At 42.0% G+C, this 24,412-nt stretch overlaps 1 pseudogene; it reads left to right on the top strand.

Moving 5' to 3' along the window:
- Positions 1 to 24,412, top strand: part of LOC137562112 (zinc finger protein 850-like) — a 226,278-nt pseudogene that overhangs the window by 65,603 nt on the left and 136,263 nt on the right.

The following is a 24,412-nucleotide window of genomic DNA, read 5'->3' on the forward strand; positions in this document are numbered from 1 at the left end:
AGAGTTCAGTTGCTTAATTTGATTGTTTGGCACACCATAGTCACAAATTTACATTGAGGTTTATAGCAGCACCAAATTTAACAAATTGTCTGTGCATCCACATTAACTGCTTTGGGGCACTTCTTTTCAGGGAATGCTTTTGGAAAAAAAGGAAATCTTGAGAATACCCCATGAGGACTTGGACAAGTCTATAACCTGTTGGCAAAAGGTTCATGGCTGTGAGATAATAATACCTACGGTAAGTGACAGCTTCATAAGAAAAAGTCATTTACACCACTTTTTGTACAATTGAAGCGCTGATATGCATGTATATATAAGTATTTATTATTATTTATTTTTCTACTAGTGTATCCAAGCCACATTTATCAATGTTTGTTTTTTTCTGTGTATAGATTTGAGATGCAGCCACTGATGTGAAATATGTTGGAACTTTCCAAATATACCATGACAATAGTGAAAGTGTTAGTCATAATCTTTGCATTTTGTTTCCTTATCTTTACAATGTTAAAATTGTTTTTTCTATGAAAAGGCATTATCAATGTGTCTTTTATATTTGTTGTGTTGTTGATTTTAGGTTAAATTGTTCCTTTAGGCTAGTTTCCAGGTGGTCAGTTGAATAACACACCCTGTACAATGTTTTATAATGAGTGTGAACTGCAATGGAGGCTGGACATAGAATATAACACAAAGCCTGCATGCAGTGAGTTAGAATAAAGCAATCAGTTACAATGCAGTACTGTGAACAGCCCCATAGAATTGTATAGGCAGTGAATTGGCATGTAGAATTATTATGCAACAAAACTGAGCACTGTGAACAGGGCCTCAATGCAAACACCATAATATTTTTGTAATTTTGGTGTGCGAAAGTAATCCTATTATATGATACTATTGTATCTGTTCTTGTGTTCTGGCTGTGAAGACTTTTCTTTTTAACTTGAGTGATGAGTACATTGAGTGATAAGGATATTGAGTGATGAGTACATTGAGTGATGAGGATATTGAGTGATGAGGATATTGAATGATGAGGATATTGAGTGATGAGGATATTGAGTGATGAGGACATTGAGCGATGAGGATATTGAGTGAGGAGGACATTAAGTGATGAGGATATTGAGCAATGAAGATATTGAGTGATGAGGATATTGAGCGATGAGGATATTGAGTGATGAGGATATTGAGTGATGAGTACATTGAGTGAAGAGGATATTGAGTGATGAGGATATTGAGTGATGAGGATATTGAGTGATGAGGATATTGAGTGATGATGATATTAAGTGATGGGGATATTAAGTGATGGGGATATTGAGTGATGAGGATATTGAGTGATGAGGATATTGAGTGATGAGGATATTGAGTGATGAGTACATTGAGTGAAGAGGATATTAAGTGATGGGGATATTGAGTGATGAGTACATTGTGATTTCTTAGGAACACTAACATTTAAATATTTCTGAAAACAATATCAGCATGTGCAATGTCAGCATTTATTTGGAGCAAATTCTTCAAATTGCATTTTTCTGAGATGACGATTTTTCTGTGTAACTCTTGAAAATGATGATCTAATGAGAAACAAGCCGCATTATAAGCTGCCCCATGCTAATTTCAAATGCCTGACATGATTATTATAGGACGTACAGAGTACCTAGCAAGCTCATGGTGGACCAGATTTCCTAGGAGAGTGTAAGGGGCTACAATGGGCCTAAAAGCCCTCTTACTAAAATGTTATGGCAAACAAAATATTTGCTTTCTGTTAAGAAACCAATCTTTTGATCTTTATATGAAGACTAGTTTTATAGCATACACACACACACAAACACACACACACTACATATATATATATATATATATATATATATATATATATATATATATATATATATATATATATATATATATATATATATATATATATATATATATATATATACTGTCAGAACATCTCGTAATATAGTAAAATTAACATATAATTGTTGCATTGCAGGTGTGATAAAAAGCTGAATTCCTGCTCTACTCTGAAATATCTGACAACAAACTTGATCTCCAGCAGCCCATGATGAGCCACAGAGGAAACAAGCCGCATCACTGCTCAGAGTGTGGGAAAAGCTTCACTTGTCCATCACATCTTATTAGACACCAGAGAAGTCACACTGGGGAGAAGTCATTTTCTTGTCCTGAATGTGAGAAATGTTTTACTGTGAAATCAAGCCTGAAAGATCATCAGAGGATTCATACTGGAGAGAAACCTTTTTCCTGCTCCGAATGTCAGAAATGCTATACCCGGAAATCACACCTCACAGTACACCAGAGGATTCATACTGGAGATAATAATTTTTTGTGCTCAGAATGTGACAGATCTTTCACTCAAATGACAGACCTTATACGACACCAGAAGATCCATACAGGAGAGAAGCCATTTTCCTGCTCTGAATGCCAGAAATGTTTTATCAGAGAATCAAACCTCATAGATCACCAGAGGATTCACACTGGAGAGAAGCCGTTTTCTTGCTCTGAATGTGAAAAGTCCTTCATAACTCAAATCAAGTTGAACATTCATCTCCGGATTCACACAGGAGAGAAGCCGTATAAATGCACCGAATGTGACAAATGCTTCACACAGAAGGGAAATCTTACTCAGCATCAGATAACTCACACAGGAGAAAAGCCATTTAGTTGCTCAGAATGTGACAAGATCTTCTCACACCAGTCATCTCTGAGAAGTCATCAGAAGATACATGAGCGAGTGGATGTCAGCCTGTAAACTAATTTCAATGAACATATTTGTTATAATATCACAGGATCAGGATTTTTAATTATAAAAGTTTCATTAACATATCCATTTCTGAAGCTCATGTAACTTCACAGAACGTGGATACACAGAAAGTAAGTTTTTTAGTGATTTATTATAAATACTGCAGATAAAGTGAACTTTGATCAGCTACTATACTAAAACCAATATTAAAAAAAAGGAGAGAGAAGAAAGCACCGCTATGGTGCAATACCTTTAATTCAGTTTGCAAATGAGATGCACGTACAAGATTGCATACATTTGCAAGCATATCTCTGGAAAGGAGATACACAAGGATGTTGGCCATCCTCCCTACATGTTTGTGTACTACACTGGTAGCTGGACTGAGCACCTGCCATTCAGTTAGTACTTTTGAAAATAAAGAAAAACATACAAATTTAACAGATCTGACGGGTGTGGGACTAATCCATTCCCTTATAGGGGATTTTTATGGTTTTCTTTATTTTCAAAAGTACTAACTGAATGGCAGGTGCTCAGTGCAGCTACCAGTGAAGTGCACAAACATGTAGGGAGGCTGGCCAACATTCTTGTTTATCTTCTTTCCAGTGAATGCTTTTGTAAAGAATAAAGGAAATACTTAGAATCCCACATGAGGAGATGAAATAGTCCAAAACTGTAAGGGTTAGCAGAAGTACCGCCACCGCGGTGAGTAACATGGCGGCGGTCTCTGCGTCTCAGCCGGCGGTTTCCACCGCACAGTCACGTTCCAACATACTGTCACAGGGCAGCAGGGATACCGTCGCCGCAGCCGGCGTCATGGCGGCGGTTCCCGCGACCCAGCCGGCAGCTGCTAACTCTCATTTGGATGCGGACATTGGGCAGAGCCTCTCTATCACTCAGAGGCAGAGGCTGCGCGCAAAATGACAGGACCTTTATGCAAGTAGAAGGGCATTCAGCTGACCTGCCGTTCAGCTGACTTCAGTCACTCTTCTGATTGGCTGAGCGATAGGGGTGGAGCTGAGGAGCGCTCCAAGTATATATAGATCTGGCCTGTCAGTTGATCCTTGTCTGCTGTTGCGAATACTATATGTGCTAGCTCTCAGACCTGAGTCAGATCCTACAGTGTGCTAGAACCGGCAGGAGCTGGAAATCCACACTTAGTCAGATACTTTGATAGCTTAAAGTACTAATTGAACTGTGTTATTTGTTATGACCTCTTGCTTGCCTGACTATCCTCTAGTCTTCTGATTCTGTACCTTGTCTATCTGATCTAGTTGCCGAACATTGCTAGTTACACTACACTGATCCTGTCTCTCGTTTCTGTACTGCCTCTGTCCGTGTGTTGCCGAATCTGCCTGTCTGACTACTCTACTCTCAGCACTAGGTTTAGCCTAGGCTGAGGGGTTCTAGGTATTTCCGCTCCTCGGAAATACACTGCTGCAGTAAGGTCTGAATCACCAACTCCACCTAGGTGTTTAATAGCCTTAGCCGGGATATCCTATTGTCTAGGTGATCCTTGGCTGCAGTAGTATCTTATCACCTCACTCCATCAGGGGATTCCACTATCTTGCAGACCGAGATCTAGCAGCAAACAGATCCTCGGCTGCAGTAGTGTCTGTATCCTCTATTGTGTCTCTCATTGATGCAAACAGGGACTTCTGCTCCTCAGGAGTTCCTGACCTATTTCCTGTGTGTTCATTGTTACAGTTGCACCAAACACCTTACACGTTTCCAGTATCTTGGTGACGCTATATCAGCATTATTGGTGATTCTGCAGATCACCGAATAATCAGATATAGCATCTGTATTAGTGGTGATACTGCAGATCACCGGTAATCAGAGAAGCTGTTGCTAACACCAATCGTTACAAAAACCTGTCAGATCTGTCAGATTTGAATTACCTACTGCTAGCGACAGCTATTGTACTGCTTATAAGTATAAGTAAAGTATGTATTTACTTTAAATCTAACTTTTGGCGATAGTGGTCCTTTTAAGTACGGTAAATGTCCTTTATGTAAAAGATCTATAAATGTATCTTTCAATCTTACATGAATTGAACGTTATTATTCATATATTTCTATATTTGTGTGAAGTGTGTGGACAATCAGTTTAACCAGTTGTCGTTCCTGGATGCAAATTTCATTCCAAATTTGAGCCATTGTAGGTTTCTGGACATGAGACTTACATGCAGCACTAAAATCTGCTGCCGTTGCGAACGTGCGCATGCATGCGTGCGCCCGTCACTCGTGCATGTGCTCGTGCACTAATCCCATTGTGAATGATTGCTGCTAGCAGCAATCATTCACATAAAGTTACAAAAAAAATTCCAATTTAAAGTGACAGTGTAAAATAATAAAATAAAGTGTTTTTTTATGAACTAATTAACCCTATACTTGGCCTTAAGATTTGTAGACACCTGACATGTCTGCTGTTTATAGCGATTGGATGAGATCACTATGGCGACAGCTCGGGGGAACCAATCCTGTATAGATGCACTGAAATGTTGTTGCCTAGCAATGCATCTATACAGCACTGGGGTACCCATATTGTGTGCCCTAGCAATCGCATAAAACCGCTACGGACGCACAGGCTGGCGATAATGGTGCGCTACATGCCCGACTAGCAATGAAATATGGCACGTATGGTATCAATTCAACCTGGACAAGCCAAATAAAGTACTTTGAGGTGTTTTAAAGCTCTGGCACTTGTCATGCAAAAGTTAGGAAGGTGGAAACATGAAAAAAAATTGTAATTTTTTGTTTACGTTTAATTTTTCTCAATTAATTTCCTGTGAAATTAAATACTTTAAAAAAATATTACCCTAAGAAAGCCTGGAATGTCCTAAAAAACAATATATGTATCACTTTGATGGCATAGGTAATAACAAGTTATTGCTGTATCAAAAGCGACACCGCTAATATGCCAACATTGTCAGGAACCTTAAGGGGTAAAAACCCCGGAACTTGAAGTGATTAAGAAAATGATGTCATTTTACAGTTAATTTTTTGGTCGTCCCTACTTAACTAATGGTGGTGGGCGTAGTTAAAATAGTTTGCATGTATGTGATTTTATCTGCTCATTGATTGATGTGTTTATGTGTTTTAAGTTTCATTCAATAAAATCTGTAATTTCTTTAGTATTTTACTGAGCTGGAAATAGTTTGCATTGTTATTCTATGAAATGGGCATTTAGATTGATTGCCAAAGCATTGTCTATTAAAAATACACAAAAACAGGGCTCACCAAAATCAATCAACAGAACATACAAAAATGTTTTAGAACAGAAGACTGAGCATGTGAGGAAGGGAGAGCGGCCCAAACCCTTGTGCCAGTCTTCCTGTGCATTCTTTTGATTGAAAAATTGTGACAGCCCCAGTTTTCTGTTTTTTTACTGGTATATCTGGGTGTGGTGGTACAAGGGTGCTGCTTGGCCCAGGAGAATCAAGCAGGTGCTCACCCACAGCAGGTGAAGAAGATCATTTTGGCACTCTCACTGCCCAGCACTGCGCCTGACCTGGGGGCTGCCATAGACATAACGTTGTTATGTCTATGTCCACACAAGGGTAATTTGGTGATCCGATGATTGCTGGACCCCAAATTACTTCTCCCTCTGAGTTGCTACGACTCAGGGCGGAAATAGTAATTAATGCCACCCAGAATTTGTGAGGCAGCAGGATGAGCTGTCATTCGGCTCACCCTGCGCCAAAAAGTTTGGGTGGCAAAACGCCATGTATGGCACAGCAGGGGCCTCCCGTGCTGCCATTATTGCTCTGCCTGCTACTTATAGGGCTGCTGCTGTCTCCCCATCATTAATACACAGACTTCAGATCAGCGGTAATGTGAACAGAGGGAAGAGCGGCGCAGCGGAAGTGAGGTAATTGCTCATTTACTGCATTTTATGTGTGTCATAAGGTTACTGTGTGCTGCATCACTTTGGGTCACGGCTGATCTGCAGGTCTGTGAGTGTTGGGGATAGGGAGGTTGCAGGAGCCTGGAAATCCCCACTGAGCCACTGACACCAATGTATGGGGATGGGGATGGGTGGAAGGACAGCTTTGGCTACCTATCTATTTATTATTTATTTAAGTTTTTATATAGCGCCAACATATTACACAGTGATGTACAGAGTATATTGTCTTGTCACTAACTGTTTCTAAGAGGGGCTCCCAATCTACCATAGTCATATGTCTATGTATGTATCATATATTATTATATTGTGTAGTGTATATATATTGTGTAGTGCATGTATCATAGTGCATCATAGTACATCTGCAAGGAGTTTGTATGTTCTCCTCGTGTCTGCATGGGTTTCCTACAGGCACTCTGGTTTCCTCCCACATCCCAAAAACATAGGCTTCCCCATAAATTGGCCCTAGACTATGATACATGCACTACACAATATGTATGTATCATGTAGTGCATGTATCATAGTCTAGGGATTAGCTTGTGAGCCCCTCTGGGGGACAGTTAGTGATGAGACAATATATGTATATATATATATATATATATATATATATATATATATATATATATATATATATATATATATATTATGTAAACTGTTTCAAACCGCCAACTGAAGGAGAACTCCACAAACACCAATGCAGGTTGTAAAATTCAAAGGCTTATTTCAAAATACAAGATAAAAAATACACTTTCTACTCCATGTAACCAATGAGAATTACAAACAACACAATCTAATATCACAGTCTTCTTATTATCTTCTGGTCTTCTTTCTATAGAACACTTCCGGAAGCTAGGAGGAAAACAACTGGTTAACAATAACACATAACCTTCCCACCCAGTAAGTATTTTCTCAGCGTTCCCACCCACTTTAATGAAAAATGGACCTTATTTGCATTTCCTAAACCCTGAGCACTAAAGTAATTTCAGTTTAATGCTTCACTGACAAGACCATTATATAGTACTTTAACCTCTAAGTTTGCTGATCAGCAAAATCTTTCATAACTCAATAGTAAATAGAGTACTCTTGCTTTTTTTTGTTCTCAGTCTGATCAATTATTCTGGCTATTTTTCTTGTTCAATAGTTCAGCCGTTGCTTAGGAAAAGCCAGAATAATAAATGTATAAGTTAGATGGTTAGGAGTTAATAAATTGGTTGGTTAATAAGTTAATAATAAATAATAAAAGAAATAAAATTGGTTAGTGAATTACTAAATTCTTAGTAAATTAATAAGGTTATTAGAATTAAATAAAGAAGAAGAAAATAACTCCGTCGCTTGCCCAAAAAACAGCAGAAAAATAAAAACACAACAGTTTCTTTATAAATCTCAGCTTCTGCTGCTCCTGTATGTAATCTCTTCTGTTCTTTTGCAGGACCAGTCTATTGCCAGAAAAACAGTCTATTAACAGGTACTTCTTCTAAATCGTTCAACACTACTGGTAAATGGACATATTAATCATTTCTCCTTTCTTTCACAGGAATCCAGTCGGACCACTCTTCCCATAGGTAAGTATTTCTTCCAATATAACTTCGCACTATCTTGTGCACCACACATAAAATAACCAAAACAAAATGGCTTCTTGCATTTATTACTTTGGTAAAGTCAGTAAGCTATAAGAGGTTAAGATAGGCCTCTAGCGGACAGGACTGTAGCTCATTTCCTTAAGCAGATTCACTTTCCTCTCAATCTCACTATCTCTTAGTCTCGGGCCTAGTATATGGGTAATATGCAGTTTCTGTCTTCCATAACACAACTGTTTTCCCATTACAGCAACCATTCAGGCCACTTATAAAAATCAAAATAAAATACAAGTGAGATTATATTCATCACAGTAGGGAGGATAATTCTCAATTCTCAGCCTCCTAACACTACGCTTCAGAAGTGGGGGATATTACCAGAGCCAAATTTACTGTAATTAAAAATGTTCAAAAATCTTTCTTCTGACATGCTGATTTATCAACACATTGATCACATTTCATACGTGTCATCTTGAACGATTTCTTTTCCAGCACTTCAGTGTCAAGAATCACTGGCTATCATTTGTCTGGCTCTCTTTCCTCTGTCTGAAATCTCTCTCCTGGCTTTCCCACTCCATGTAAGCTTTACAGGACTGATGGCTGTCTGTGGAGGATGGAAGAATCATCTAAGCGCATTATTTTCTTCCCAAAATGTCGTCTGATGCAGTGTCTGGCCTGCTTCTCCTCAGCTGTGCCTGCTGCATCTTTCCCCTTCTCCTGTCCGCTCCAACTGCCAACTCAACCCCTCAGAGAGCTGTTATATCTTCCCTAACGGCTCCCCTGCTTGTGTGTCTGGTTGCTTAGCAACCTTCCCTCAGCCATCAGCTCTGCCTACCCACACATTACACATTACAACTAAGGGCAAAATGCCCTTACTTAACAAACCTGTGTCAGCAGCGCCTCTATTTAAAGCTGCTGACCAGGTAATATTACCTACCTGCTACAATTCCCCCCTTCTTTAAATATTGTAGTCCTCTACAATTATACACTAAAATCATACATCAATACCAAAGGAATTCTTCTTGCATATACCTATCAGGTAATTTTCCTTGGTTAGTTCGAGTAGATTTTCTAATACAGTCTAAATTTTCCACCCCCACCTCATTGAGGTCTATGGAATTCTCCCCAGTCAAAGCAGCGTCCACCTCCTCTTGTTCAAAATTTGTGATTCTCCCTGGAGAATCATAATCGGCATTGGGCCAGGAGACGAAGCTACAGTCATCAGGCCCACCCTCTGGGATGGAACATTCAGCACTCTTTGGGGGAATCCACCATACTTCCGCAATTTCGTCCACCTGAGGCATACCAATTCCGCAAACTTGGTAAATCGATATATCATCGCTATAAGACAACCATATCCATCTTGAAGGATGGTTTGTCTGCTGAAGCATCAGACAATTGCATCCTCAGATAAGCTTCCTGTAACTGCTCATTCATCACCTGAAGCGTTTCCATCCAACACTGTCCTTTCTTTTTCCTCCTGTATCGTTGAGGCTGTGAATCTAAACTTTCAGATGCTTCTTTATTAAATGTCAGAGCTGTTTTACTCAATTCAGAACTATTTTTCCCATTTTGAATTTGAACCACAGTTTCCTGTGGTATTAACACTTGTTCTTCTTTACGTCTACTATCAAACTCAGGCCACTTTACTTCATCGTGGATCTCAATTTGAGAAACAATGGTAGACTCCAATTCAGGCCCTGTTTCTACTCTTCTTATTTGGTCATCTGGAGAGGTCCTGGCCAGGTAATCAAGATCTTCCTCCTTGATTTATTGTATCCGAGGGGTTTCGGATAAACCATATCTTTTTCGACTACGTCTGTGTCGTTGAGGTTTAGGCACTGGATTCCAGTAATCTTCCCAGTCCTTTCTTGAAGAAGTGTCTGTTTCTTTTCTCGGTTCACATATTTCAATTTTCTGTGTACTTAAGTCTTTTACAGTTTCCTTTGGTACATAGATAATTGGCTTATCCTGAATTTGCTTATCTTTTTTGTCTCCGGTATCTCTAGGTTCCCTCACCTTACCGGATTGAGTATCAGATGAAACTGGATCACACCTCCGTTTAAACTCTTTGTGCAATGCGGATGGTTAAGGATACCTTGCTTCTCCCAGTTTCTGATACAACAGAGACCTCTTCTGATAGTAATCAAGATCTATCGCACAATTCCTGCGGGGTCTCAAATGCTTCACATACTTGCTGCCTTGAACTGGAGTACCATTCAAACCAGTTACATTGGCAGCCTCCATACCTTTATTTCCTTTTACAAGATCAAATTCGACCGTCTCCCCATTCCTCAAACTGCGAAACTGGTTCCTGGAGTTATTCTTCCCTATGGCCGTCCAGTGTACAAACACATCTCTTTCCTTGTGTCCAGGAGATATAAAACCATAGCCTTTTTTATCGTTGAACCACTTCACTACACCTATCATTTTCTTAAATACAATTATGTTCTTTTTCTTAAAGGAGCCATTACTCCAATTTTTTCTGAAATTCCTATCGGTCTGTGTCTTCATACTTTTCATCAAGGGTGATTTACTTCTATCTGGGGTCTGTTGGATATATCCTGCAGTCTGACCCTCGGCTGCAGACAGGAGAAGGGGAAAGATGCAGTGTCTGGCCTGCTTCTCCTCAGCTGTGCCTGCTGCATCTTTCCCCTTCTCCTGTCCGCTCCAACTGCCAACTCAACCCCTCAGAGAGCTGTTATATCTTCCCTAACGGCTTCCCTGCTTGTGTGTCTGGTTGCTTAGCAACCTTCCCTCAGCCATCAGCTCTGCCTACCCACACATTACACATTACAACTAAGGGCAAAATGCCCTTACTTAACAAACCTGTGTCAGCAGCGCCTCTATTTAAAGCTGCTGACCAGGTAATATTACCTACCTGCTACAATTTATATATATATATATATATATATATATATATATATATATATATATACACACACACACACACACACACACACACACACACGCATATATATATATATCTTTCTAATATAATATATAATTCCTAGCAAAGGTATGATGGACACTTGTGTCCAACTGATTTTACAGTAGCATCTTCTGTACCACAGTGCCAGGCACAGAGGGTGTCATTTCATCTGGAAAGCTGCACGCTATAGTAACATAATACACATCATGTGGGTCAAGTGGTGTTAGGAAGATTACATTGCATGTTTACATTCACAGCTATGGCACTGACACTGGGAGAAAACACATTTACACCAAAATAGTGGATTCGAAAACATTTTTTTTTTTTTTTTTCATCACAATACATTTTTATTGAAAATTTTTTTTAGTCATATTGCATTGACAAACTTTTCAACATTTGGAAGTTGAACAAACAATGAAAACACATATCATGACATCAGTTGAACATAGAACTCATCTTATAGTATACGGTCGGATTGAGTTATTCTTAGAGGTGTGATGGAGACCATGACAAGTCACACTTTATAGGACTACAATCAATTGTTTTAACTGAACCTTAAATAGGTAACAATCGATTGTTAGGGCCAAGGTAATAGTATCGAGATAGAGAGCCACATGGCTCACGATACTAGAGCTTGTTTGGTTGGCTAGGCACATTGACTTGAGGACTCTGGGACCTTGTGATCAATAACTGATTATACAACCGTATCTAATAGGATATAGTGCTTAACACTTAACCAAAATATACAAACAGACAAAATCAAACAACAAGCATCTTGAATTCGTATTAATGCTTATGATGCTAGTTCCTTAGTATACCCACTAATTGTGTGTAGGTGTGGGATTAACTTGTGTGGTGTAACCATGGATATGGGGAGGAGCGACTGTTGTGGTCTTTTGAGGTTCTTCTCCTTATTTTATGTTCCATCGAGAGATTACTATTCACCAAGGAAATTAAGTAGTGGATATTGATCTGATCTGCAGATTTCCAGTTGGAGGTGATTATATAGAGAGCTGTTAAAAGAATATGTAGTATTGGTGCTTGGTTATAGGAGGAAAAATTCTCCAGGCCAACTAATAGAAGGGCAAGTTCGGGTGAGATGCTAAAGGAGTTTATGATTGAGCTTTTAATTAGGGATTCAACTTGACACCAGAATTTTTGAATAAGGGGGCAATCCCATAGCATGTGTAGGAGGGTTCCGATATCGGAATTACAATGCCAGCATAAGGGAGAGTTCCCTGGAGAGAAGGATGCAGTTCTCCTAGGGGTTAGATACCATCTATAAACCACTTTACGCGAGATTTCCCAGTGGGAATTGTTTTTGGAGAGTTTTAATGTCTTGGAGGAGGCAAGGATTAGATGTTGTACTGATATATTTATATTTAGGTCATTTGACCAAGCTAGGGCGTATTTCTGTAATGGGGAGAAGGATTGAGTAGTAAAAGCCTCATACCATGTTGAAATTCCACCTTTGTGAACTTCCTTGTTGTTTAGGGAAGTTAGGAGTTGGCTTGGGAGTTGGGGGAGAGATATTTTCCTTTTTGTAATGAGATCATGGATTCTATGGTAGGTGTAAAGTTGGGCTTGGGGTAAACCGTAATCTCTCGATAGAACAGCGAAGGATTTGAGTTTGGGGCCTTCAAAGAGAAGGTTAAGAGATGTCAAGTTGACTTTATACCATTGCTGAAGGTTGAGCTGCGGCGAGAATAATTGTAGTGATGATAAGGGAATGGTTGGAGTAAGGTAGTCTTTTGTGTTAGGGGGGTATTTAGACAGGAGTTCACATGATAGGAGAAGAGATTGAATCGTGGGAAACGGGGATGGCGGGGATTTTGCTCCTAAGAGGACACTGGATAGGATGTCTCGTAAGTTAGACTTCATGTGGAGTTGTTCTAGTTTAACCCATGGTTTGTGCGAGGGGGAGATCCACCATTGTTTGGCTGAGTCTATGGCGGCGGCATGGTAGTAGGCTTCTAGGGAGGGGAGACCCATTCCTCCTAATTTTCTAGAAAGAGTCATGGTCTGGTATGGAACTCGAATTTTTTTCCCTCTCCAAACAAAGTTGTTAATGCATTTTTTTAAGTCCGCTATGAAGGTTTTGCGTAGGGGAATGTTTACAGTGCGGAATATATAGAGAATTTTGGGAAGAATAAACATTTTGAAGGCCGCTATGCGACCCGACCAGCTTAGCCAGACTTTGGACATGTTTTGGCAATCTTTTCTAATATTGTTTAGAAGGGGGATGTAATTGCTTGTGAATAGATTTTCCGCTTTAGCAGTCAGTTTGATACCCAGGTATGAAACTTCAGATTCGGCCCAGGGGAATTGAAATTTATTAACGATTTCATTTTTTAGAGACTGTGAGATAGTGAGACCCAATATTACAGACTTGTGTTGGTTCAGCTTGTAATATGAGGCCTCTGAAAAGAGGGTCAGGTCTTCCAACGCATGAATTAACGAGTTTAAGGGGTTCGTAAGGATTAATGCTACATCGTCTGCAAACAAATTAATAATGTGATGGGTGTCACCCACTTTGATTCCCTTAATCCGGTTATTAGATCTAATTTTCTGTGCTAACGTCTCCATTAATAATACAAAAATGATAGGAGAAAGGGGGCAACCTTGTCTCGTTCCGTTGGTTATATCGAAAGGATCTGAGATAAATCCTGATGCGTTTACCCTGGCCGACGGAGAAGAATACAAAGCCATAATGGACGTGTGTATAGGGCCTTTAAATCCAAATTTAGATAAGGTGTTATTCAGGAAATTCCAGTGGACCCTGTCGAACGCCTTCTCCGCGTCCAAAGTTAGGAGCAGAGAAGGCGTTCGACAGAGCTCCACATGTCTAATTAAGTTCAGCATCCTCCTGGTACCATCATTAGCTTGCCTGCCCCTTGTGAAACCTACTTGATCAAAATTTAGGAGGAAGGGGGTGATTTTCATAAGGCGGTTGGCCACAATTTTTGCATACAGCTTCATGTCCGCATTCAGCAGGGAGATGGGCCTGTAGTTGGCCGGGTCTGATGTATTTTTGTCTGGTTTGGGGATAACCGTGATGACTGCTTCTAGGAATTCTTTAGGAATGGGTAGTCCTTCTGCGAATGCGTTAAATAGGGCGGTAAGATGGGGAGTAATAGTGTCAGAGAGAGCTTTCAGGTATTCATTGGCAAAGCCATCCGGGCCAGGAGCTTTATTATTTTTAAGTTGTTGGATAGTGAGTCTAACTTCGGATTCTGAGAAAGGGCTATTTAAAGCTTCTAATTGCTCTGGAGATAGGGAGGGTAGATTGATAGAGGCGAGGAAGTTGTTGATCATAGTTTCAGAGGGTTGAGGTGTTGTATGATCTAATTTGATGTTATATAGTTTGGCATAGTATTCTCTAAAAAGATTGGCGATATCTTTAGGGTTGGACACTATTTGTTTGGTGGTGGGGTGTATCATAGAGTTAATTCTAGATTTGACTGATCTATGTTTGAGCATCTTGGCCAATAGTTTACTAGGTTTATTTCCTTGTGAATAAAAGTTTAGTCTCGATTTTTGGAGTATGAAGTCATAATTATGATTTAGATGGGCTTTTAATTGGTCTCGTAGGGAAAATAGTTTTTTTTCAAGATCTGCTGATGCGTTTAGTTTGAATATTTTTTCCGCAGTTTGGATCTGGGCTAGCAAGTCATCATATATTTTGGATCTTTTCTTTTTCATTGTTGCCCCTTGTTTAATGAGAATGCCTCTGGAGAAGGCCTTGTGAGCTGCCCATATGGATGCCTGGCTTATCTCTGAGCTAGCGTTTAGGTCAAAAAATTCTCTAATTTCACCCCTGAATGCGGACATGAAGGAATTATCTAACAGAAGTGAGTAGAGATGGGCCGAACGGTTCGCCGGCGAACGGTTCCCGGCGAACTTCGGTGGTTCGCGTTCGCCTCCCGCAGGCGAACGTTTCCGGAAGTTCGGTTCGCCCCACAATGCACTATGAGGGTCAACTTTGACCCTCTACATCACAGTCAGCAGGCCCAGTGTAGCCAGTTAGGCTACACTAGCCCCTGGAGCCACTCCCCCCCCTACTAAAAGGCAGGCAGCGGCGACCATTACGGTCACTCGTGTGCCTGCATTAGTTAGAGTAGGGTGAGCTGCTGCAGACTGTCTCTCAGGGAAAGATTAGTTAGGCTTAGCTTGTCCCTGGCTGCATACCTGTTCTGTGAACCCACCACTGCATACCTGTTCTGTGAACCCACCCACCACTGCATACCTGTTCAGTGATCCTGCCACTGCATACCTGTTCTGTGAACCCGCCACTGTATACCTGTTCTGTTCAGTGAACCCGCCACTGTATACCTGTTCTGTGAACCCACCACTGCATACCTGTTCTGTGAACCCACCACTGCATACCTGTTCAGTGATCCTGCCACTGCATACCTGTTCAGTGATCCTGCCACTGCATACCTTTTCTGTGAACCCACCACTGCATACCTGTTCTGTGAACCCACCACTGCATACCTGTTCAGTGATCCTGCCACTGCATACCTGTTCAGTGATCCTGCCACTGCATACCTGTTCTGTGAACCCACCACTGCATACCTGTTCTGTGAACCCACCACTGCATACCTGTTCTGTTCAGTGGACCCGCCACTGTATACCTGTTTAGTGAACCCGCCACTACATACCTGTTGTGTTCAGTGAACCTGCCACTGCATACCTGTTCTGTGAACCCGCCACTGTATACCTGTTCTGTTCAGTGAACCCGCCACTGTATACCTGTTCTGTGAACCCACCACTGCATACCTGTTCTGTTCAGTGAACCCGCCACTGTATACCTGTTCTGTTCAGTGAACCCGCCACCAAAACCTGCACTCTCGCCATGGTGCGCACCAGTCCAGCACGGCCGTCACTACACAAACAGCTGTTTGCGGTGCGTTACACGGTGAGTTTGGTGTGTCAGTGTGAAGCAGTACCTTAATTACACTACCTGATTGATGTATACACATGCAAGATGTTTTAAAGCACTTTAGGCCTGTCATTTAGCATTCAATGTGATTTCTGCCCTTAAAACGCTGCTTTGCGTCAAATCCAGATTTTTCCTGGGGACTTTTGGCGTGTATCCCACTCCGCCATGCCCCCCTCCAGGTGTTAGACCCCTTGAAACATCTTTTCCATCACTTTTGTGGCCAGCATAATTATTTTTTTTTTTCAAAGTTCGCATCCCCATTGAAGTCTATTGCGGTTCGCGAACTTTAACGCGAACCGAACCTTCCGCGGAAGTTCGCGAACCCGGTTCGCGAACCTAAAATCGGAGGTTCGGCCCAACTCTAGAAGTGAGGAGTTAAGTTTCCAGAAAGGGGGTTTCGGTTGAGGGATACCGTTTCTTATAGTTAAGTGGATAGGAGCGTGGTCAGATAGGGTTCTAGAACCAATAGAGGTAGATTGTACATCTTGTAGGAGGAGCTTATCAACTAAAAAAAGGTCAATTCGTGAGAATGTCTTGTGTACCTGGGAAAAATGGGTGTAATCTCGTTCATTACTGTGTAGTATTCTCCAGGGATCGTATAGATTGTTCCATAGGATTTGCTTGTTAATGAAAGTAGATGATTTTGAGTTTGAGGAAGAGGAATCTAAACTTGAAATGATAGCATTAAAATCCCCGGCAAACAGCTCGAGAGGTGAAGAATGATCTGAGTAAATGGAATAGACCGGAATTTTCATGGTTCGGAAGAATCAGTATTCTAAAAATGAACATCATGCCAAGATTAATATATATCTTTCAGGCACTTCCAATGGCAGTGCCTACTTCTTTTTTCACCTTGTTAAGAAAGGAATTTTTGAGATTTATTTGGTACTCTAAGCCACCACGCATAAAATATAATCTGATAACCCAGACTAAAGAGAGGGGGGGGGGCTTTCTGTCCCGAACCCCCAGTTGTATCATGTGGCAGCTTCCATAAATAGGATTGTGGATTGGCATAGGAATAAAAAGGAAAAAATTTGGATTGAAATGGAACAGCATTTAGTAAATATACCCTTGATAGGGCTACCATGGATGAAAAAGAGGGTGAGTATTATACACCCAGCGGGAAGTTTCTTGGACAATGCATTAAAAAGCTTGTTTCTATATAGGCGGAAAATCCAGCTGTCTAATGGGCCCTCTCCACTCCTCCCGATTCTGGATAACCCAGAATTTATACAGGGATGCCAAAAGAATGCTTACCTGGCTTGGAGGGGAACACAGCCATTAAGGGCAGGAATGTTGGTGAGAGAAGGTGAGTGGGAACCTCCAGTAAAGTTCTTTGAAAATATACAGAATAGGACAGGGGAAATGTGGAGCCTCCTGCAATTTAGATCATTTTTGAGGACACAGGGCACAAAGGAGGAATTTTCAAAAGAGCTTACCCCGTTAGAGAAGATGTGTGTAGGAGAGGGAAGTACTAGGGGCTCCCTTTCTAAAATATATGGTTGGCTAAATAGAAGACAAGAGTTAACAGGCAATTGGAGAACTAAGTGGCAAAGGGATATACAGAGGGAGTTTACAGAAACGGAATGGAACAATATCCTGTATTATATGCATAAGAGCTCAGTTTCTACTAGGATCCAGGAATCGGGAGTGAAACTGGTGAGTAGATGGTATTATACGCCTAGTAGACTGAGTGGGATGTTTGTGGGGGCCGACGTGGGATGCTGGAGATGCGGTAGGGAGAGAGGAACCCTGATGCATATATTCTGGAACTGTGAGGACATTGAAACTTACTGGAAGGAAGTGAGAGGACTTATTGAGAAGATAGAGGGGTGTGAGATGCCGGAAGATCCGGGGTTCTTCCTCCTACATGCTAATTCATTGAGCAGAAAGAAATATAAGAAATCGGTAACGATACATTTAATAAATGCTGCGAGGATAATGATAGCGAGATGGTGGAAAACAACGCATATTCCAACAGTGGGGGAATGGTTGAAGGAAGTAACCCATATATATAATATGGAACGGTTGGTGCAGGAAAATAGAGGGGAGGAAGAGCAGTTTAAACTGACGTGGAAGAAATGGGAAGAATTTACAGAAACTGAAAGCTACAGGAATATATTGAGTGATAACGAACAGAATTAGGAGAGGGGGCATTCATAAGGGACTATCAGACGGTAAATAAATTAATTAGAGATGAAACATGAAATTGAGACCTGGGGATCTCCGCTTGTTGCCCTTCCCCTCCCCTTCTCCCTGCCCTAGAATGGGGTGAGTGTGGAGGTAGATGTGTGAGGATCTAATCAGAAAGGATGTGAGAAAGGAAAGTAGATGAGTGTGATTGAGATTTGGGGAAAGAAAGGAAGAAAAAGAAAATCTGCAGTAGAATTAGCTATATAAAGTAATAAAGGAGGCAATGGGAGTAGCCCCTAAGCTATATTGTATGGTGTGGGGAAGTGGATTGGAGGGGGAGATGAGAGGGTAATAACCCACCACTGTTGCCGGGTTTTTATTAGATGCAATAAGTAAAATATGGAATGTATGTTTTGAAGTGTTTATATGTAATAATAATTTTCTACAAATAAAGAATTTATAAAAAAAAAAATCCCCGGCAAACAAGACATATCCACTTTTGATCTTATTAACCTGGTCACAAAGTTTTTGCAGGAATTTTTTTTGGCCTTGATTGGGGGCGTACACTGCAACTAATGTGAATGCCTGGTCGTTAATTTGTCCCACATATATTATGTATCTACCTTTGTCGTCAATAACGGTGTGAGAGGGGGAAATTTTTAGGTCTTTATGGAAGGCCAGTAGAACTCCTCTTTTTTTTTTGTTAAAGGAGCTGTGTAGGATTGTGGGGAATTGGGCGTTAGAGCAAAGGTGTGTGTCTTTAGGTAGAAGGTGAGTTTCTTGCGCCATTATGATATGGGCTGAGCTAGATTGCATTTCTTTCCAGAACCAGTGTCTTTTTACTGCTGAGTTTAATCCTCTAACATTGATGGAGGAGAAATTTAAAGGCATATTGAAATTATTCTCGCTGTGTTAAACATGAGATCTAGATTAGCTGAGTAAAGCCTGTAAAGGTTATTAAATCGATATATACTAAATAGGAGCTGGTACACCACATTGAAATAATTATTGGTAACAAAGGAGTATGTTAGCATCATAGTTGAATTGAAGTAATCAACGATTATAAACACATAAAACATATAAAACATTGAAACATAAAGTACATCCAAGGTAAAGTATGCTGGCATATTTACCGTGTGGAACAGTTCAACAAAGCCACACGTGGGAGATAAAGGGGCCAACTAGTAAGCGGCTGAGATAGAACGGCCTAGGATATTTCACAAGGTGTAGGCCAAGCGGAGAGGAAGAAATATAAAGGATCGCAGCGCTAACGCCTGTGCAAAATGCTCATTTTTTTGTGTGCCAGTCCAGGGCTAGCTTATTGGGGGCTGGAGAGTTCTGTGGTCGCCGGGAATCTTCTGGTATTTGTAGTTGCAGTTGTTTGAAGAGCTTGAAGCCAAAGTCAGATGAGGTTATTGCGTAGGGCTTATTGCGGTAGGAAAACAACAGTTTGGTGGGGAAGCCCCATTTGTACTGGATCTGTAGAGCCTGTAACGCCTTAGTGAAAGGTTGGAGCTCTCTTCTTAGCTGCAGAGTGAATGGGGAGAGATCAGAGTAAACTTGGATGTGATCATATGGAGCAGGGAGTGATCCCGCTTTTCGTAGTGCATTTGTGAGGTCTTCCTTTACTTCATAGAAGAGAAAGCGGGCTATTACATCCCTTGGTATTGAGTCAGGGAGTCTAGCAGGTTTTGGAAGGCGGTGGGCCCGGTCGATGGTGAGCTCTATATCTTGTGTATCTGGTAGGGCTGCCTTGATTAGTGCTTTCAGAAAGGGCTTAATTTCCTTAGTTGATACCGACTCTGGAATCCCTCTGAATTTTAAGTTATTTCGCCTGCTCCTGTCCTCCAGATCTGCGGATTTGAATTTCAGCCAGTCTATGTCCGCATTCTGTGCTTCTGAAACTTCCACCATTTTGTTATGCTCCTGAGTGAGCTCAGAGATCTTTTGTTCTGATTTGTGAACTCTATCTCCCAAGGCTGTTAGCTCAGTGTGGAGATTATTAGTAAGGGAAGCTATGTCTGCCATTAGCGAAGATTTGAAAGTTAGTAGGATCTTGTAATGATCGCTGCTGCAGCAGCTATTGCTGGAAGTAGTGCTGCAGCTCAGGCAGTTCTGATCTATTTCCATGCAAGTTGCATAGCTTTGTCTGTCTTTCCCTGCTGTCAGCTTGTGACTGATTATCATTCACCTGTGTGGGAATCTGCATGTCTGCTCCCATTGGATGACCTCAGTATAAAGATCTGCTTCCTGCAGGGTTTCCTTGGGTTTTCATAGCGTCAGCTTAAGCCTGTCTTGCTGTCGCTTTAGCCCCCGATCGTGTTTCTTGTTCTAAAGATACTTTGCTGGTTTTGCATCATATATTGGTTCATTGCCAATATATATGCATACCAGCACGTTTATTATTTTCCTTGTATTTGTGTTACGTGATACATCAGTGTCGCTGATGTATATGTACACGAACTGTTTATATCCTGTGTTCAGTTAGTCAGTTTCCAGCACGTTTTGGTAGTTTGCGCGTACCGTGAACACCCGTGCTGAGCTAGTTATCCTGTTCCTGGTCCTGTTTGTGGATTGCGTTCATCTCTGCGAAGAGATAACGAATCCTTCTGAATCCTGTTCTGTTACCGTTTGTGGATTGCGTTCATCTCTGCGAAGAGATAGCGAATCCTTCTGAGTCCTGTTCCCTGTATTACTCCATTCCTAGTCAGCGTTCCTGCTTATGTCATATATCGGTTCATTGCCGATATATACATATGTTAGTCAGACGTTACAAATAGTTTCATTGATAGCTGTAATTGTAATGCGCTAGGAAAACATACTTATTGTATATTTATCTGTGTTACGTTCATCTATCTTAATCCTGCTATTTTCTGACTGTCCTGTCCTGTCTTTGTGAGGCACGCCATCGCCGCAGCGCATTGGCTGCCTCATTCCAGTCTGTCTGGTTTTGGACGCTTGCTGTCGCTAAGTAACCGCTAGCTAGCAAGCGTTCATTCTGTCTACCTGTCCTGATCTCCTCAGTTCTGGTTTGTGCGCTCGGCGCTACTTTGCGCTGAGACGTTATTACGAAAGCATTGTTTGTGGCTGTCAGATCTGCACCGGCTCTGTGCGCCACAATCTCCTATTGGAGTCAGTCCTCCCCTCCACTATACTAGGGATAGCCTGTTTCCTTGTGCTAGTGTGTGTACCTCCTCCACGCCAGCTCATGCGTTGCATGCTGACTGTGGAGAATACACCACCAAGCGTTACAGATCTCTTTTATGTAAGCTTGGGTCGCCGTTTGGTCTGTGGCAGGGAACGCTTCTATCTGGGGCAGGGTGGCTGGGTGATTGAGGCCTGTGCCTGCTGGGTTGGAGCAGCCTACCGTGTCATTGGCATGTGAGTCCTTCTCTCTCCTGGGCCGGGACTTTCCTGGGCTCTGGAACGGAGAAGCAGAGTCGGGGGATGAGAGGGCTTCCGAGGTTCCCCGCAGCGAGTGGATTGTTTGTGGGGTGAGAGAAGGCGGATCCGCCGTGCCGGTGCCATCTTGGGTGCGCTGGTCTTGCAGGGGAGCGAAGAAGTCCGTTAGCTTTTGCGGCTTCGGCGGGGTCTTCTTCCTTTTTTTGGATGCCTCTAGATCCAGGGACATCTCTTCTGCCTCTATGTGGCTGGGTTGCCCGGACTGGGACATGCTGCGGGTTGCTTAGGACAGGCTATAGCGGGAGCAGTGCTAGTGTGCGTCCGTCTTCCTCCACGAGCTGGCCACGCCCCCGATTTGAAAACATTTAAAACATCACAAGTTTGGGTAACCAATAAAGCACTTAATACTCACCAAATTTTTTGGCGTATAAGATGCTCTGGAATTTAAGAAACGCCTAGGGCAAAAACCAGGAAATAACAATATACTAAACCTGGTGCGTCCATGTTCCAGGAGCGTCTTGTGGATATTTTTCCCCAATTATTGTGTACTTCAGTGTCAGGCAGCCTATTAGGCCAATCAAAGTGCGGGGATTACGTCCTTTAAAGTGACTGGACCTGAAGGGGCAAAGGGCTGGATGAGCAGGTCACTGGTTATTGGCACGTAGTGGGTGTAAAGTTACTAGCACTTGCTATGCTGCACTACAGCAGCATAGTGTGTGCTCCTGTCACTGGGGTTAATTACGCATGCTGCACGGCCACTAGCGCTCGTAGCGTGCAGAATCTTCACATTTAGGCACGCTGAGGAAATAGCAGAGTAACAGGAGGTTTCTTGCAATATTTCTGTTAGTTAATCAACCCCCATCTGTGCCTATTATGATGATAAAAAAATAATAATAAACATATAACCATAACAGTGAACTCCATAGTGTTATCAGACTCATCATACATGCTCATGATATATTGACTATGTTCCCAGTTCTACATTTTGACTCCTAGAACCAGTGGTTCTTATCCGGATTCCGGATATCCGAACTACCCAGATAATCCAAACTTTTTCCTTTATCTGACCCTGGATCCGGATTCCGGATTTCTTTGCAAATCCGAATAGCACTATCTGGGTAACGTGGATATTTATACGCAATCCGGATATCTGGTCGGATATCCGGCGGATATCCGAATCCGGATACTGTAACCAGTGGAGATGACGTCCATGACGTCATTGAGCCAATCAGAGGGCTCCCTGCAGAAGCCCTAGCAACCAATCACAGAGGGGAACCCTGGCCAGCCCCTCCTGACCTCATTAAGCCAATCAAAGGGTTCCCAGCCTAAGCTCTAGCACCCAATCACAGAAGGGAACCCTGGCCAGCCCCCCCCCCCCCCTGTATATAAGGAGGGGTGCCATGATGAGAAATCTCGTCCTTGCTTGTGTAACTTCTCACTGAGAGACTTGCTCCAGTGCTGCTGCCTGGCCTACCAAGTGCTGTATACAGTGATAAACCTAAAGCTTTTCAGTGATTAACACCTTCACTACACTATTGTTCTATTGTTTATTAGGTAGCTAACTTTATTTCATTCAGTGACAGTCAGAGTTTGTGCTGCAGGCCTGCAGCAGCTGTTATTAGGTCCTGTGTCGGTGTATGCTGTGCACAGAGACCAGGTCTGCTGCTGGCCTGCTATTAGCCACATTATAGGTTAGGGAATAGGATTACTTTGTTATTGTGTAGTTACTACTGCAGTGCTAGTTAGTTGTTAGAGTAGTACTACTGTGTTAGCTTACTACAGATTATTGCAGTTCTGCTATGCTGAGCAGTGTCAGTGTGACAGTTAGTGTGCACTGTCTTCTCCTCTGCTGTCTGTCACTCCGTGCTGATTTGCTTTAAAGTCCAACCCCGAATTTAATAGTGCAAGTACCCCACATCATCTGGCTGAAGCAGAAGCAAGCTGGAACTGGCAGTGGTCAGACTCAGAGCACCAGAACCCCCTCTGCCACCCCTGCCGACACTGAGGCCGGTTCAGACCGCCAGTCCTCATTGGCCTCCTCTGCTCCCTACACCACTTCCCGCCCAAGGAAAAAACTTCGCCAGACCCTGTTGGGCGAGTCTTTCCCTGTTGTTGGCAAGATGGGGACATGAAGTGGCTGAGAATCACTATGCCTGCCTTACCACCCTTTAAACTTAGAAAACGACTCACACACCAGGCTTTATAATGCTCAAAAATTTGTATTGAAAAATTTGTATTCAAGATAAGAAAGTAGTGCAAAATACATCATACAAAGTTATACACAACTGAGACAAAGGTATTCAGCAAATGCACAATGGTCACTCAGTGACAGTAACCCATAAGCTGAATCTACATAAAGCTATGGTCACAATGAGTTATGCAGCATACAAATGGAGAAGCATAAGATCAGACTGCCAAACTGCATCATCGCAGTAAAGTATGCAAAAAGTTCATCACTGAATGAATAGTGGTGGAAAGTCCATTACCCTGAAAGCGCCGTTTTGGACCTATAGTCCTTCATCAGAGGGTGGTGTAAGAATGGATTCCTGTGGCTGCTGCAGTACACTCCGGCTTCCAACATCATTTAAATACACTTGTCTAATCAGTGACACCCGCACTGGACACTGGGGCCGGCTCTAATGATGTGAATGACATCACGCAGCTCACGCCGTGGCATCATGACGTCACTTCCGGCCGCTCAGAGCTGCCAGCCAGGAGGGGAAAGCGAGCCAACCCCTCAATGGCTGCAGCATCTGCGCATTGCGGCGCTTGTCGGC

Source organism: Hyperolius riggenbachi, chromosome 3 (assembly GCF_040937935.1).
Source record: "Hyperolius riggenbachi isolate aHypRig1 chromosome 3, aHypRig1.pri, whole genome shotgun sequence".
Lineage (NCBI taxonomy): Eukaryota > Metazoa > Chordata > Amphibia > Anura > Hyperoliidae > Hyperolius > Hyperolius riggenbachi.